Source organism: Rosa rugosa, chromosome 4 (assembly GCF_958449725.1).
Source record: "Rosa rugosa chromosome 4, drRosRugo1.1, whole genome shotgun sequence".
NCBI classification, from domain to species: domain Eukaryota; kingdom Viridiplantae; phylum Streptophyta; class Magnoliopsida; order Rosales; family Rosaceae; genus Rosa; species Rosa rugosa.
In genome coordinates, this window is record NC_084823.1 from 4,521,819 (window position 1) to 4,538,936 (window position 17,118).

The 17,118-nt window shown below is 39.3% G+C and overlaps 1 long non-coding RNA gene and 1 pseudogene across 1 annotated transcript; one reads left to right on the forward strand and one right to left on the reverse strand.

Moving 5' to 3' along the window:
* Positions 1 to 2,463: 2,463 nt before the first annotated feature.
* On the forward strand, positions 2,464 to 4,368 carry LOC133746448 (uncharacterized). Its single transcript, XR_009864153.1, has 3 exons — positions 2,464 to 2,550; positions 4,056 to 4,163; positions 4,259 to 4,368. It is a non-coding gene; the product is annotated as an uncharacterized LOC133746448 (long non-coding RNA).
* A 7,240-nt stretch (positions 4,369 to 11,608) lies between these two features.
* Positions 11,609 to 15,144, reverse strand: LOC133746447 ((R)-mandelonitrile beta-glucosyltransferase-like; annotated as a pseudogene).
* Positions 15,145 to 17,118: the final 1,974 nt, after the last annotated feature.

A 17,118-nucleotide genomic window follows, 5' to 3' on the forward strand; every position in this document is an offset into this window, starting at 1 on the left:
TTAAATCCAAAAAAGTTATGAGAGAAGATCTCTTGGATTTAGACACATATTGGCTTTGGCACGATAGGATAGGTCATCCTAGTCAAGATATGATGATCCGTCTACTAAAGACTTCACATGGACATCCATTCTTTCGAGCGAAATGAAGCACGAATGAAAGGTTGATTCCTGGACTAAGTGTGACTGCCGCTGCTGCCTCTGGCGCCACCACCGTCCACCACCAGCCTTAGGCTAGCGTAGTCTATATCCATGACGCCATGGATGGCGTCCATCATGGTAATGGCGTCCCAGGTGATGCTGCAATCACCAACTTTGCTTCTAGTAGTGTTACAGACGCTCGGGCTCAACCAAAATCCTCATTGGTTGCTATTAAGGCGCCACGCTCGTTCTATAAAGCCTATTCCTTAGGAAAATTAAGACTGAGACCGTCCTTGTTGAAACGAAAAAAATACAGACCCAATGAGTTCCGTTCATTGAAAGAAATATGAGTGCTTTAATTTAAATAAAATTAAAAGCCTTTATTTTATAAACGAGCTTGATAGCTAGTGAAATTCTAAGCAACAGAAAGAAAGCTGCCGAGTACATGACTTCTAGCTTTGTTAAAAGTCTAGTTAACAAAGCAACTACAAAAGTGTAAGAGTGGTAGCCTTCACGGCTTCTTGGAAGATAAGGGTCCAACTAGTTCAAATTTGAGTTCAACTCCAACAGCCCTGATGTTGTTTAGAAGTTAAATCCTTCAACGTGAAGAGGCAGCAGCGCGGAGAAACACAGAAGAAAAAAAAACAGGAGCCATAGGAGAAGAAGTTTCATTCAATCCAAGGTTCAAATCCGTCTCTCATCGTCCTCCTCCATCATTTTTTTGCTCGCAGGTATTAAAGGCCCCATGCTCAACAAAAATGCCGGAGCGGCGTCTCCATAAGCTATGTCGAAGACCATGATGACCATGCCGGGCAGCGCCTCCGATGACCCATGCCGGGCAGCGTCCCGATGACCATGCCGGGCAGCGTCCCGATGACCATGCCGGGCAGCGTCCCGATGAATCATGCCGGGCAGCGTCCCGATGACCATGCCGGAGCAGTGCCTCCGATGAGCATGTCGTAGTTAAGACTGACGGTAGTCCTTGTTCTCTTGAAGCCCAGCAATGAGGGCGGTGGTTTTGGAGCCATGAGGTTTCTTTGCAATTCGAAAACGAAAGGAGTTCCACTTCGGTATAAACACAGATAACTTCAACAGACAATAAAACCAAAAGACAAAACTAAATTATAAGAGCCTGAGTTTTGTCGAAGCTACCAGGGACGTAAAAAAGAAGACAAAAATAAATAGCTAATTGAAGCTTTTTCTCTTCCTTTACTCTAGAGCGGTGGTGTTGCAAACCATAAGGAGGAGCCTTAATTAATAAGTGGCTTTCTTTTATGCCTGAGCCAAACCATTGTTTGGTTGTCAAAGGTGTGCTGGAGCTTTGCTTTAGACATGGTGAATTTAAATACAAAACTGATCGAATCAAGTGGTGAAGTCCGGATATGGAGAAACAAAATATGATACGTGGGTCTCTCCCAATCTCACTTGCAAGGCATGCAAGCATATGAAAGATAAAACTTGTCTTCGCTCCTTGTGGCGGTGGTCAACTTTGCACAAAGCAAAACAACCATATATACACTATGTCAATAAACTCATCAGACGACAGAGCTCAGACGACAGAATGGTTGTTTTCTGTAGTCTGAATAATTTTAACGACAGAATGAAAAAATTCTGTTGTCTGAATATAGTGTATATCATAGTAAATCAGTTTTCTGAAAAAGGCTCTGTTTCAGACAACAGATTTCTGTTGTGCATTACACTGAGATTGATTTAGTTTTGGTTGTTTAGGTTTTTTTTTTTTTGAAAGAAACTGTTTGAAAAGGTTATGTTTCAGACAACAGATTTCTGTTGTGCATTAAACTGCTATTGATTTAGTTTTAGTTGTTCACTTGTTTGGATATTTTTTTTTCCCTTTCAGTTTGGTTTTTTGGTACAACATAAATACATATTCGTCTAACACTCCATGAAATTTCGGCCCGACAAATTTATCAAATTGAGAGAAACCTAAAAACCGTCTCTCAGCTCGCTCTCACTCTCAAACCCATCTTCTCTCTTGCTCTTTCTTTCGCTCTCGCACACAACAGAAATCTTTGAACTGAAAACCCAATCCAATATCAATTTCTTCCAATCCAACATCGAACTGAAAACCCAGAAAAAATCTCAACCATCTCGCCTCGCAAACTAGAAAACCCCATTCCAGCCAAAGGATCTCAGTCTCAATCCGTATCTTGGTCTCAATCTGAATCCGCATCTGTCCTTGGTTAAGTGTTAATAGATTTAGGGTTTTTGTTGGATTGGGTATTTAGGGTTTTCTCGATTAAGTGTTCATCTCACTTTGCCTAGGCGATTGCATTAGGCAGCAACATAGGCGGTTTTGGCGGGGGCTGTTATCTATTGAATCCAAAATAGGAAGAGGAAAGTTCAAGGGCAAGCCCACGGGTCAGTGCCACTTCTGCACTCACGAAGAGATGGGTATTCAATCTCTCTCTCATTCTTTCACTTTTTCCTCTATTTCTATATCTATTTGCAAGGTCTCAGTTGCTTGGTGTTTTCTCCACCCACAAAGAGATGGGTATTCAATAGATGAATTTGTAAATGTTTTACGCATTCTAATTTTGAATTTGGGGTCTTCATCTAAAAGCTCGTACTTCTCATGAAATTTTCTTCCTTTAATGAACTTTGGTCCAGATAAGTTCTAGGTTTCTGGTAGTGATTTGGCTTGAAATTTGGTCTACCCTTATTGGATTATTGACTCAATTGATTCAATTCCAATGGTTTAATTGTAATTCCGAATTGGGATTAGATGATTGAATTCATTTCAACCCTTATGCGGTGAATAAGGTCATAAATACAGTTAAATTTGTTCTTCCTCACTACTTTAGCTTCGGAAAAAGTAGAGAGACTTGCCTAAACTAGCTAATTTAGGTCAGCTTTGAATAAGGTCAAAGCTAAAGTAGAGAGACTTGCCTAAACTAGCTAATTTAGAGAGCTTTGAATAAGGTCATATATACAGTATCGACCTAACTAGCTAATTTAGATATATGGTTAATTTAATAATAACCAGAATAAACAAAACAATTCATACACAATGGGTTTGGAAGTTATTAGTTGCCTTTTCTTTTGCTATTCGATCACCTTATAGATTGGTCTTTGATCATCCCCTTTATTTCTGCAGTTCTTTATTAAGTAAATAGCTATTTTTCTATATTCTAATAGATATGCAGGTTGTTTGATGGTCATTGCTTTCTTTTTTCAATTCTTTTGCCAATGGTTTTGTTAATCTCACTTCCGTGATCATGTAGTCAAAGCATTCTGTAGTCATGAAGTATCAATGTTAAAGTGGGCCAATTTCCTACATGTCCTTCATTGTTTTCTATTGTAGTCATGAAGTTTATTTGTTCCATTTTTTTACCGGTAATGATTAAATAGTTATATCAGTTAGTTGATTTCACATTTAGTATGTTTAGAAATTTAGATAGTATATTTGTACGGAAAATTCTAGTGTGCTGGGATGTATCCCATACCCACACTTACAAAGTGAGAACAAATTTGTTCTCAAAATTGTAATTTGAGTCCTACTTTGTGTAATCTTTTGTTCTAATAATGATAATTACACCTCTTACGACACTTTTACAAGTTTTGAACAAATTGGTTGTCAATGTTGTAATTTTTGTTCTCAATGTTGTAAATAGTGTAAATGAATATAGTAACTTTTGTTCTCAATGTTGTAATTTTGGTTCAAATACTTGTAAATTTTTGTTCAAATTTTTGTTCTCATAATGGTAGGTACCATAGCTTGTCTCTATTTGTACATGTTTGGGAAATCAAAGTCAACCTGCAAAAGCCAAAGACAGAGAAAGAAATTAGGGCTTAGCTTCTGTGGTTCATTTGGTTTTTTATTTGTTCTTATATGAGTATTTCACAAAACTTGTGTAATCTAACCTGAATAAGTCTGATTCGTCATGTGAATGGTGTAGTTTTTTCGATGGCTTTTCTGGTGCTGGTATATGATCCAACATATTTAGTGAGCAATATATGGCGGCATGAACAATTAGTGAGAGAGCATTGTGTTGAATATGTATAAGGTACTCTCATCAAGATACAAGTGCACTTATTACCTTTCATATTATTAGAAGGGTAGACATATGGCTCTGATTTGGTTACGAACTTGGTTCCGTAGGGGTGAGATGGTTGGACCTGGACACATGGCAGCTCTTGAGGAATGAGGTTTTCCTTTTGATATAATTTGGTGAATTGACACCTTTCACTCCTCCAAAATTACAGGTAAAGGAATGTTTTGTAGTTGTATTTCTTTAGTTACTCCATTAAATACTACTATTATCAGATGATTGTGCACTCGGGATTTGCCGATAAATGGGATTAATTTAGTGAAAACAATTCTTCATCTTGCACTATGCATTTTGTATGTGTTCTTCAATTGTTTTCTTTGGTTAGTTTTCTTATGAAACATGTTATGTATATAGATGTCTGCAGACATATATGCCTCTGAATGATAGCATTTTTTGCATTCTTGATTTGGATGATGGATGTGAAAGGCTGCTCACTGATTTGTTGATTTTTTTTGGGTTACCTGTGGTCAATTGGAGAAGGAAACAAATCTTATCGAGGGAGTTTCATGGTTAGATTGTGGCCACCGTGAAATGTAGGTAAGGAACTGTTGATATTATGTATTACTGCTGATGTCAAAGTTTATAGTAGCTTTAGCATTTTTTGTTTTTGTATTTTTTTTTTTTGGCAATTAACTGTATCATTTTTGAGCTCTGCCAACTATAATTTGATCTTGTCTGATATTTATTCTGGTTGGAAGTTTACTTTTTACAGGTTTGGAATCCATCTCTGAGTGTTGACCCTTTAAAGTAGGGTAATTTCTTGTAGGTACGCATGTACTTAAGAAAGCATGTTTATACTACTTCTTTTTGAAAGATTGTATTTGACCTGAGATGGTGAATTCTTGTCTAACATGCACCTCTCAATTTCTCAGATGGGGTAAAGTATTATGTTAAATTTAGGTCAATAACCCTGTATGCTTTGTATTATTCCACTCAAATTCGATGCTTGTTTCTTTGGCCTTCATTCAAAGGCTCTATAACCGAACTTTTACCATTCTATTTTTGCATCATATTATTTATATGATATAGTGGTTAGTAGTGATGATACTTTGGTTGGTATAAATGGTTAAAGAATTTCAGTTCGTGTTCTTTGTACTTCCAAAATTTTATTGATAGGTGGAGAATCAGGAAGGAGTCGCAAACTTTGATGATATCCTTGTAAATTCAGATGCATTCATGGTGGCACGAGGTGATCTTTGAATGGAAATTCCAATAGAAGATATTTTTTGGCTCAGAAAGTGATGATCTATAAGTGCAACATCCAAGGAAAACCTGTTGTCACGACAAGACAGATGTTGGAACTAGCAGTTGTTGAATATGTTGATGAATTGTACAAGTTCTACAAACTTGAAGAGGTAATCCCAAGTGCTAGTTCCAACATCTGAATATTACTTAGTTTGTAGAACTTGTACAATAATTCAGTCATCCAAGAAAGTTCAAGCCTCTATATATTCAAACGACATAATTCTGTCTTATTACTCAAAATTAAACAATAAAACATGCATTCTAATTTATATGTTGTCCACCATTGATTCACACAACAGAAAAAATCCAAGATAGTTCAAATCTCCATATATTCAGACAACAGAATTCTGTTGTCTTAATGAAATATAAACGATAGAGTTTTATGAAAAGATGTTGTGCAGAATCTTTTATAACAACATATAACTGTTGTTTTGTTACATCTTTAACCTCAGAAAGTCATAATTCGGCATATCTCGATATAATCAGACAACAGATTATTGGCATGTCTCTGTTGTTTGAGTGAGATATAGACCACGGGTTATATCTGTCGTCTGAAGACCTAAGAGACATCAGGCCAATAGACAACAGAAAATTTCTGAATCAGACGACAGTCATCGGCTGTTGTCTGATGACTTTGGTGACATAGTGATATGTAAAGAAGCCATGGAATACACGAGATCAGTATGGTGTTGATGTGGCCAAAATTCTTCAAATAATGGTATCTGCATGAAGCCTTTGTTAATAAAATGCTAGCAAAGCAATTGACTGGCTCAGAAGCAATAACTACACAAAAAAGAATGAAGAAGCGTTGACAATGTGATAAACAAATAGCCATGATCATAAGCACCCATGAGAATCAATCCATGGTTTATTCGACACACCTCACACAAAAGACAAAAGCTGTGATTAAACAATGGAGGTTTAATTTAATATATGAACATGACAAAAAGATGATAAGGCTTGAATTTGGAAGAGGTGCTGCCATCGAAAAGCTAAAGAAGAAAAGCTGGGCGGTGCAATTTCAATCAATTATGAAGGTTCAATCAAGTTTAATCAAGGTGAATGAGACAAAAAAAAGCTGGAGCATGCTTTTGGAGTGCAGCAATTCAAAATGTATGTTAAAGCAAAATTGTAATAGCACCTGCAAGCAAAAACCAATGGACTTGATTGATCGAGAGTTGTTGGTGAAGGCTCGTCTTTGATCAGGGATAATTGTCAGGTGTCCACTGTCTCTTTCGAATTCGCTTCAACCAAAGTTCAACACCAAGAAGCAATTTCGAAGCCTTAGAGTGACTGATAGGGAAAACCAAAAAGAAAGTTTCAAAATTTTGAGTTCTTCCTATTCACAAACCGAACCAAGGGATAAAATGCACTCGCCCTATTCTGTGCGCAGAGTCAATTACAAACTCCAAGCAATGAAATCGCCCAATTGCTTTGGAAAAGCTTAGGTTCATCTCCAACTTCAGGTCTAAGAGAGATTGCACCTCCAAATCCCTCATCGATCAGTACGAGCAGCTTTGTTTCAATTTTGACATCGCCTCCAGTTCGTGTCAATATGGAAAAGGAAAGAAACAAGTGAAATGAATAAAAGAAGCCGGAAGAGCAAAAGGTTTAGCTGTTGGGTGCCCGTATCAAATTTGGGGGCCCAAAACGCTTGATAGGCGCTTCCGGGTTCTAGACGAAAATTAAAAAGTGCGACTCGGAGTTTACCGGACATTGCGGGTGTCCAAAGTAAAAACACCCGAACATTGGTTTCGTGAAAAAATGCTTCGAAACCCAAAATGAAAACCCTTTTGGTACAAAACCAAGAAAGCTCAAAGCCACAAATTTATGAACTACAATGGTTTGATCCCTTCACAGGGTATGTAGGCAATCTAGCGACCTACTAGATGCAGCCACAAATTCAAATCGAATCCCTGACTCCACCAGTCAAATTCAGCCAATCCGAATCTCTGACTCCACCAGTCAAATTCACCCAAATACCAGAAAAATCAAATCATTCCCAAATTACCCAAAACCAAATTCAAGGGCTCTAAATCCTCACAAATATCTCAAACACAAATCCAAAAATAAATGGGTCATCTACCCATTTAAATCCCAAATGCTGGAACTACATGTGGTTTGATCCCGCAAGGGTATGTAGGCAATCTGGAATCAAATAATCTAGATGCAACCGCATCCTAAACGCTATTCCTATCCTAAAAATCCAAGCCTCTTCCAATGGGTCATTCACTCATTGGAACTCTTGAACTATGAGTGGTTTGATCCCCTCCCGGGTACGTAGGCAACCCATTCCAAAATTCGGGTGCAGCCGCAAAAACACCAACCACACACTGGTTTCTTTATAAATGGAATCAAATGGTGTTTCCCTTGTAACAAGGGATTGTAATTAAGAGACACATTCTGTCTTGAATGGGTCGAACCCGAAATAATTAAAACTCTATTCTGTTAATGAATACGAGTGAAATTACGTTGGGTGACATTTTACACTTTGTGCAATTTTTAACTCAACAATCCTATAAAAAGGATACGAGAATACTCATTTTGTTCTTACATAAAGTTTGAAGGGAAACAGTGGACCGTTCAACCAACTTGCGAGCGTTTAAATAATTCATGATGTTGGTTGATGTGCAAACACGCTGGTCACGTGTTGTACCATTGTCCACGTATAACGCTCACTCCCCAAATCACACTGGTCACGTGTTGTACCTAGCACATATCATATGGCGACGGGCTCACTCCCCTGATCATCCCATTCAGTCAATTGAACTTGACTATGCCAAAGAGTCTACATCAAAGACCTTCGAGGATTATTGCATATCACTGGGATTGATGTTGGAAATCATATTCCCATGTACATACCCAAATGGTCTCACAGAAAAGACTACGATGACAGCCCGAAAATTGATAATGCGCACCAATCTCCTTATATTTGCTTAGGGATATGCAATGTTGCATGCAGCTATGCTAATTCGTCTATGACTCACCACCACTCAATCTATCTCTGCGTTACAGGTAGTGACTGGGTACAAGTATCTCGTACATACACATATTTGAGTGCGCCATTTATGTGCCAATTGCGCCGCCACAGCGTACCATGATGGGTCCTCACAGACAAATGGGCAAATACGTTGGATTTGAGACTCCAATAATCGTCCGCCACTTAATACCCTTGCTAGGCGATCTCTTTACCGCTAGATTTGCGGATTGTCACTTTGATGAGACAGTCTTCCCGTCGTTAGGGGGAGATAAGAACAGGGATGTTCAACAGGAACGACAAGAATTATCATGGTCTGTCTCCACAAAGTGATGAGATCACACATATCTGCTGCAAACATGCCTGCAAGGATGGACGTCCCTACGAGTGGACGTAACGCCACCATTCACGGAGGTAGACATGACACCAACGCCATAGAGATTGACACTCTGGCATTACAGGCCATGGCCCCAGCTAGGATGCGTGGGAGGCCCGTGGATTCGAAGGATACTTTGGCACAACCCAATCCTTTGATCATCGACACTCAAAATCCATCTCATGAGAATGTTCTGGATTAAGGTTATCGTGGGGGACGCCCCAACTTCAGAACCTATTCCTGAGAATATAGAGCTCTTTGAAAATTACACTAGTGTACATGAGACATGGGATAGAAACTTCATTATGATTGATGATGTAATCGCGCATGAGTTTGTTAAGTCCGATGATATCGAACCATACTCCGTTGATGAATGAATGCCAATGTAGAGAAATTTGGCCTAAATGGAAAGATGCGATCTAGGTTGAGTTGGATTCTCTAATAATGAGGAAGGTTTTTCGAGCCAATGATGCCAACACCTCCTAACATAAAACCTGTTGACTAATGGGTCTTCGTTAGAAAGCGTGATGAGAAAAAGAGATGGTAATCTCGCCTTATGGCGCAAGGCTTCTCACAAAACGCCATGGAATTGACTACGAGGAGACATATTCTCCCATAATGGATATCAATGCAATCCTATACCCTGTCAGTTTGGTAGTTTCCGAATAACTGAACATGCAGCTTAATTACGAATGTGGTCACTATGTTATTTTATGGGGATCTAGATACGGAATATACATAAAGGTTCCTGGTGGTAGTGGACTTCATTCACCCAAGTCAAGTAGCTCTAGACCACAGAGCGTGTTTGCAATAAGGTTGAAATGCTCACTAAGTGACTACTTGATTGAGAAGGGATATGTAAATGCCATCACGTTTTTATGACAAGTTTCGGATTCTATCGCTGTTCATGTTGGTGACATGATCTTCATTGAAAGCCCTTAAAGAGTTAAGGGAAACCGCTGAACACTTGAAATCCAAGTTTGAGATGAAGGATCTTGGGAGAACACTATTATGTCTCGGTTTGAAACTTGAGCACTGTGTTGATGGATGCTTAGGTGTTTTAATAAGGTCAAGCCTTCAAGCACGCCCATGATCGTCCGTAGTCTTGACCCTAAAAATGATCCTCTTCGTCTGAGGTATGATGATGAAGATGTGCTAGAGGCAGAAGTGCCCTATTTGAGTACAATATGCGCATTATTATACTTAGCTCAAGACAGGACATCTTATTTGCAATGAACTTGTTAGCTAGGTATAGCTCTGCGCCAACGCGACGCTATTTGACTAGTGTAAAAGATACTTGAGATGTATGATTGATATGGGCTTGTTCTATCCCTACAAAGAGATGATGGATTCGGACCCATTAGATACCAGAAACGCCGTCAACAATGGCTTGCGTCCTTTATCCCCATCCCGAAATGTGTTTTGAAAGGTTTTACTGATGTTGGGTACCTCTTTGACCCACACAGAGGTTGATCCCAAACTGGTTATGTGCTCACCATCGGTAAGGCCGCAATATCTTGGAGGTCTACAGAACATAACCAAATCGTTATATCTTCGAACCATGCAGAGATTATTGCTCTTCACGAAGTAGTTCATGAATGTATATGAATTGGATCCATAATTACGCATGTTCTAAGCAATTGTGGTTTGAAGTCTACCACAGATGAGCATACGAACATTTGTGAGGATAATGCTGCTTGCTTTGAACAAATGAAGCAAGACTACATCAAAACTCAAAAGCGACAACACCAAGCATAATCAATCAGTAACAACAGACTCTCCTCAAAATCAAAGTGAACTGGGTTCGATCTGAGGACAATGTGGCAGACTTGTTTACAAGTCATTGCCTAAATCCACTTTCGAGAAACATGTTGGTAGCATCGTTTGTGGAAGTTATCCGAACTCTCATGATTGTAGTCATCAGCGGGAGATGAAGACATCAGGGGGAGATGTCTACATGTTTGGTCTCGAAATGTGAAGGTTGTGTTGTACTCTTTTCCTCCTTTGACCGAGGTTATTTTTGTCCCACTAAGTTTTTGTTACCCGGCAAAGTTTTTGACGAGGCAATGAGAGGAGCACCCCGTTTGGGTGACACAAGGGGGAGTGTTTTAGGACATCTAATTTATGTGTCTGGCCCAAACTCTAGTGACTTGTCCAAGTTGTAATAGGGTTAGTTTTATAGATATCTTCTTAGATATATATACTAATCATTGTATGATTATGTTTTCTTGTAAGACTCTGATTCTTTGCTTGTAATCCTCTATATAAAGATGGTTCTATTATCAATGAAAGCACAACTCATTCTCCCAAATTTTCTCTACAGTTTCTCTGCATCCCTTTTTCCTAAAACAAAAATATCTTTTTGAATTCACTACACCCATTTCATTGTATAATCCTAAAAATGGTGGAATGATATGCCAACCTCGTAGATTTATTTCCAAAATAAAGTTAATTGACAAGCCATCAGGTCAAACCGTACGTCAAATGACTCGATCAATTCTACTCAGTATTGCTACATGCCTACATGCTATCGAAGAGTTATACTAATTGAGATAGTCACGGTCGGGAGATGTAATCTTTAGCTCTTAAACTATTCTTTATATGTATAATTTCGTATTCAAAATTAAAACGACAATTGTTGATAAACACAAGAGCGACCCGTCTGTGCAATGTGGATGTGAAACAAGTCAAAGCACCAGTAAAGAACAACAATCCTCACCAAGTCATCTCTCTTCAAATCTAACTTTGAAATAAACATATTGAAATTAATAAATATTATTACAAAGAAGGAACCAGCTGATTCAGTCCAAATGCAACTAAAGCAATTGACTAAAAACAAGTTTTTTTTTGTTTTTTTGTTTGTTCTTTCAAATCCTAGCCTCACTAATTATTTTCTGGGAGCTAGAAGAACCTTGTTGACCATCTTGTCCAAGTTCACAAAAGACGAACCCTTAGGACCAGTGGCGACCTCCATTACCAACCTCTTCCATTCTAGAGCTTTCTTCTTCATCTCTTTCCCTTCTTCTCTCTCCATCAACTTCCTTACAAGCCCTTCTATGTAATCTCTCTTGGGATCGCCCTCAATTTTCATCCCTATTCCCCACTATTTGCAACAGTACCTGCAGTTCGTCTGTTGCTCCGTGAAGAAAGGCTAGCAGATCATCGGCAACCCGCCGCAGACAGTCTCGACCATCGAGTTCCACTCGCTGTGAGTAAAGAACCTGCCGATCGCTGGGTGGCCCAGGACTTGCTCCTGAGGACACCAACTGACCAACATACTTCTTTCTCTCGTCTCCTCTACAAACTCTGCCGGCACCACAGCCGATGCTCCCCCAACTAGGTCAGGCCTAATCACCCAGAGAAACTTCTTCTTGCTGTTTGCGAGCCCCCAAGCGAACTCGATCAGCTGAGTTTCGGTCATCAGTGTGATGCTTCCGAAGTTGATGTAGACTACAGAGTTAGGCTCTTTGGAGTCCAGCCATTCCAGACCCTCTGTCTCTTCCTTCCAGAGATTCGACCCAAATATCTGCAACTCAATGTCGGGTGGGATTTGGTTGACATGCAGGTTTAGGGGTCTGATGGAGTAGACTGGTGGTAGGAGGGTCGAGAGTGCTTCGAGGACGTCGTGTTCTATGTAGTCGAATGTGTTCAAGATGATGGCGGAGGCTTTCTTAGCTGCTCGTTCGATTTCGTGGAGAACAAAATCGATCATGTTGTCGTCTGGGTCTGTGGTTCTGATGAAGGTTGGGATATCCTTCAAACGGATATCTTTCATGCCTGGTATCCAGTTTATCACGGTGTCCAAGTACCCGTTTGTTAAGTAACTGGCATCTGCAAATCAAAGCAATTAATATAACATTTTTAGTGCCCCATTGTTCAAATACTTATAATTATTTGCATTGATTTATAATTAAATCATGTATACAGTATATTAATATATATATTGTTTGGACCTGAATTTAGCTACTCTCGTGTACGACCATGTTTAGAAGAAACAGGACTGGGTTGGCACCCAATCAAGAAAAATAGTTGGTGAAGTCATACAACCGAGGAAAAAGTGTCGGTCGGTCACCCAGCTTGGTTTGAGGTTTTAGCAACGGACGACCCAAAAATCAGCAAGTTGGACCATGCGGCCATATGTTCGGTTTAATCCAGGTTCAAAAGGGTGGTTATTCATGTGGGCCGAAATGAAAATTAATGTTCGGCCAAGTCTAGGAAAAATATCAGCTGAAGAATCCTCACAAGGAAAGAGTTCGAGTCAATCTGTGATTTTATTTGTGAAGATTTCGGATATCAGCCAAGTCAGGATTTTATGAGACGAATCAATCCTAAAAGGAAGGAGAATCCTACTTAAGTTCCACGTCTTGGAGGACAAGTTAGCTAGGGTTTTTGACTTGTATATATAGCACATTGTAACTCATTGTAAGAGGTCCTGCACCACACAAACAAATCAATATACAACTTTTACTCACAAACTTTTCTCTTGCTATCCCATAGCTAGGTACGTACTTTGCCTTCGATTCAACTTTCATAACTTGTTTTCATTTCTAGTTTCTTAGTTTCAATTCAATTCTTTACATTCAAGCACTTTACTTTCTTGTTTATTTATTTTATATGCACTTTACTTTTCGCACTTAGGAGTAGTTCATAACGTAGAATTATCATCCATTGATCTCTTTCGGCCAGTCCGGATTGGGTCGATGCGATTCACTGTTCACACACATATCATCTCACAACGCTTTGACAACCGAGTCCACTTCACCTTCGTCTTCACCGTGATCTGCGAGTACCTTCATCCGATAGATCTCTCGCTTGTCACCGGAACATTTGAGTTTACCCAAGAAGTGAACATGATAGAAGATCCTGGTCAGAATTGACGCCTAACCAAAGTCCTTGCAACAGAGGCATTAGAACCTAACGGCCGAGAGGATTCCTTCCTCAGCCAACAATCATTTGATAGTAGTCAGATACAAGCGCAAATCAGATCTAAACCTCAGTCGGCCATTTGGCAGCGAGTTGGCACGCCCACGCAATTTAAAAGGACGATTCAACCACTAGTCCCTCGGCCCTCATTTCAGCCGAGACGATTTTGAGGCAAACATATATATATATATCTATATATTAATACATTAATTTATTCAGTTTCATGAAACATACGAAATCCGTATATAGTAATCATATGATGCCCCCTTCAAAAAATAAAAATCATATGAAGCTTAATTGGCGCATTACTATAATTTCATAGTAGTTTATTAACAAATTAACATACCTAATAGTTCGTGTGATGCACTCAGTAGAAATTTTGGCATTCCACAAAATGCATTCAAAACTTTGAAGTCATTTAATGGAAGAGTAAATGAGTTGGTTCAACTTATTTTGGAAATCTGAACAGTGTACAGAATGCTATATTGAGGAAGTTAATGGAGTAGTCATAAATTAAACTTTCAACAAATCAATCATTTAAGATATGAAATCCGACACACTTAATAGATAAGATATTATCATAAATAATCCACCACTATTTTGTTCTGATACATTTAGATGTAAAAATCAAAATTCAGAAAGAGTAGACATAAAATTCCAGCAGAAGATTAATTTGGATCTACAAAGATCGATCGCTAGCTAGGTTCCTTCAATGAAGTTCCCATATATTTTTAACTGATTAATGAGTTATTCCACACAAAAGATATTAAGCTATATATTATTAAAAACCCAAAATGTATATCATCATTTACTTATGTTTCACCAGATCAAACTTTGAAAATCCGAAAACTGAGTAGGAAGTGCCATAAGTACTTCGGCCGAGTGATAACCTTGATTGAAAAATAATACCTTTAAGAGGAGTGTAACCCTTCTCAACAAGATGCTAATACTGAACGTAACCCATGAACCCACAAGCACTACTGCACTAGTAGTCCAGAAAAGCACTTTCGGCACCCCAAGCTCCTAGGCCGCATCAAGAGTGAAGCTCATGACACCATCAGAAACCACGCAGCTCATCAGCGGTGAGTCCACCTCAGGGTTCAGCTTCCCAAGAAGCTTCCTGAAGTGAGGGAGGTAGTACTTCCTAGTGGACTCACAAGGGCCTGTATGTCCTGCATGGCATTTGAGTCAGTAGAAGGAAGCCCATCGGGAATGGTCTTGAACTGAAAAGAAGGGAGACCGTCGAGGGCGTTGGGGCCTCGGGAGTTGAGGAGGCGCTTGTGGTTGTACTCGGTGTTGACGAAGGTCATGTGGAAGCCCTTGTGGTGGAGTAGCTTGGCTAACTTGAGCATAGGGTATATGTGACCCTGAGCTGGTTAAGGGATGCATACGACATGTGGCTTAGTCTCTGCCATTAAATCATTGGAACCCGTTTTTTCTCTCTTGCTCCGAAACTTGGGAGAAGAGAATTAATGGTATTGGTTTTTATAGAGGTGAAGAGCAAAGAAGGGTAACCAACTTTTCCCAATGCTATACTATGATGAGTTAAATTAATGTAAGTCGAAGAAATCCTACAGAATCAACAATTCAATGCCATCGATCGATCTCTTTCTCACTTAACTTTGGTGACTCTGCACGTCATGGGGATGAAACAAATGCTAGCTTAATTAGCTGCGAAATATCATGTCGGTTAGAGAGAGATACTGGAGAGGGGACGGCCACGAAGTTGAATTTCTTTTGTTTTTTTAGGTTGAAATGCTCGATTTTCATTTTTTGGACTATTCACTACAGCTCGTCTTTCCATTCTCTGAAGTTTAAACCCTGTGTTATTCTTTAATTGAATTATTTGTACATGTCAGTTTCTTTGGACATTAATGTAGAATGTGATTGCATATTTGCCCGATCTTCTTCAAATCATCTTAAAAAATATATTATATACATACATACATACAGTCTTTCTATGCTAAGAACCTTCTTAGATTTTTAAATCTAAGGATTTCCTTGAATATACTCACTTTTCGATTGCATGTCCACATCTCGACCGTTCAGTTTTTAGGTCCTAAGGTATAGATCACTTCTGCAAATTTTAAGCCAAATTGATGATTGTTAAGGTATCAAACTAGATTAAATCAATGAACGAACCGAATCTGTCCAACCTGAACCGTTTGTGTTCATAATTGTAAATCGCAGTCTTAAATGCCTTAATGATTATCAATTTGGCTGAAAATTTGCATAAGTGATCTATACATTAGGACCTAAAAACTGAACGGTCGAGATATGGTATGCGATCGAAAAGTGAGTCTATTCAAGAAAATCCTTATATTTTAAAGGGCTAAATACTGTTTAGTACCCTATGGTATGGGCCAAACATCGATTCAGTCCCTCGACTTTCATTTTCATCAAAAACACCCCTACAATATCATCTTCTCGTCCAATAGGTCCCTCCGGCTCAATTCCGTCAATTTCAGACGTTAAGTGCTGATATGGCATTTCGAAGTCATCAAAAGTGGGGCCCACATGGAAGTGAAAATCCCAAACTGACCCTGGCCAATTGAATATGGAAAAATCCAAAATAAATTCCAGACATTGAGGTTGGGGAGACTCGAACTCCCTTCCAACACATATGCAAATGAAAGCCCCAACCACCAAACCACTTGCATGGTATTGGTATGTTGCAAACAAAAATAACATATAATAGTTTTAAAAACACTTTGTCATCTTCCTTCTCCACCCACCTCTCTCCTCCTCTCCTCTTCTTCAGCTATGAAAAAGGTTTTTAACAAGAATTGAAGCAAAAAACAGATAAATTCCAGCTCCCACCACCACCACCACCACTCGAAATTGAACCATAAGTGGCCTGCACATCAACACCACCACAAACTTGAACCCCAGATTGCAATGCTATGACGGGGAGTTCGATATAGGCCTTCCTTGCAAATCGAAAATCGTGTGGCCTGAAACTGAATCCGAAGGAATAGCCCAACCAGAGTTTGGGAACATGAAGAACAGAACATTCCCCCCAAATTGCCACATAGGCAACAAAGCCCCACCGCCACCGCCACCATAATTCACCGAAGCTATCGGTGCCAAGCCACTCAAAATTGAGCTTAATTCCTCCACATCAACAAAATCACTATTGCAATGTTGGCCGGAAACTCATCTTCGAACTCTTCTTTCTTCGCCACCGCCGGAAATTGTTGGCCGGAAACCGATGGGTTCGTGATCCCGTTGGTTTCTTCAAGACTCTGCCTTTGATTTGGTTCCATCAAAAATCTGCTTTTTCTTAACGAAATTGAGAAATTTCGTGGAAGCCCGGATGAAATTATCTAACAATAACAAGCTGAATAAACCAACAAATTTCATGAATTTAAGAGCTATGAAATTTGGGG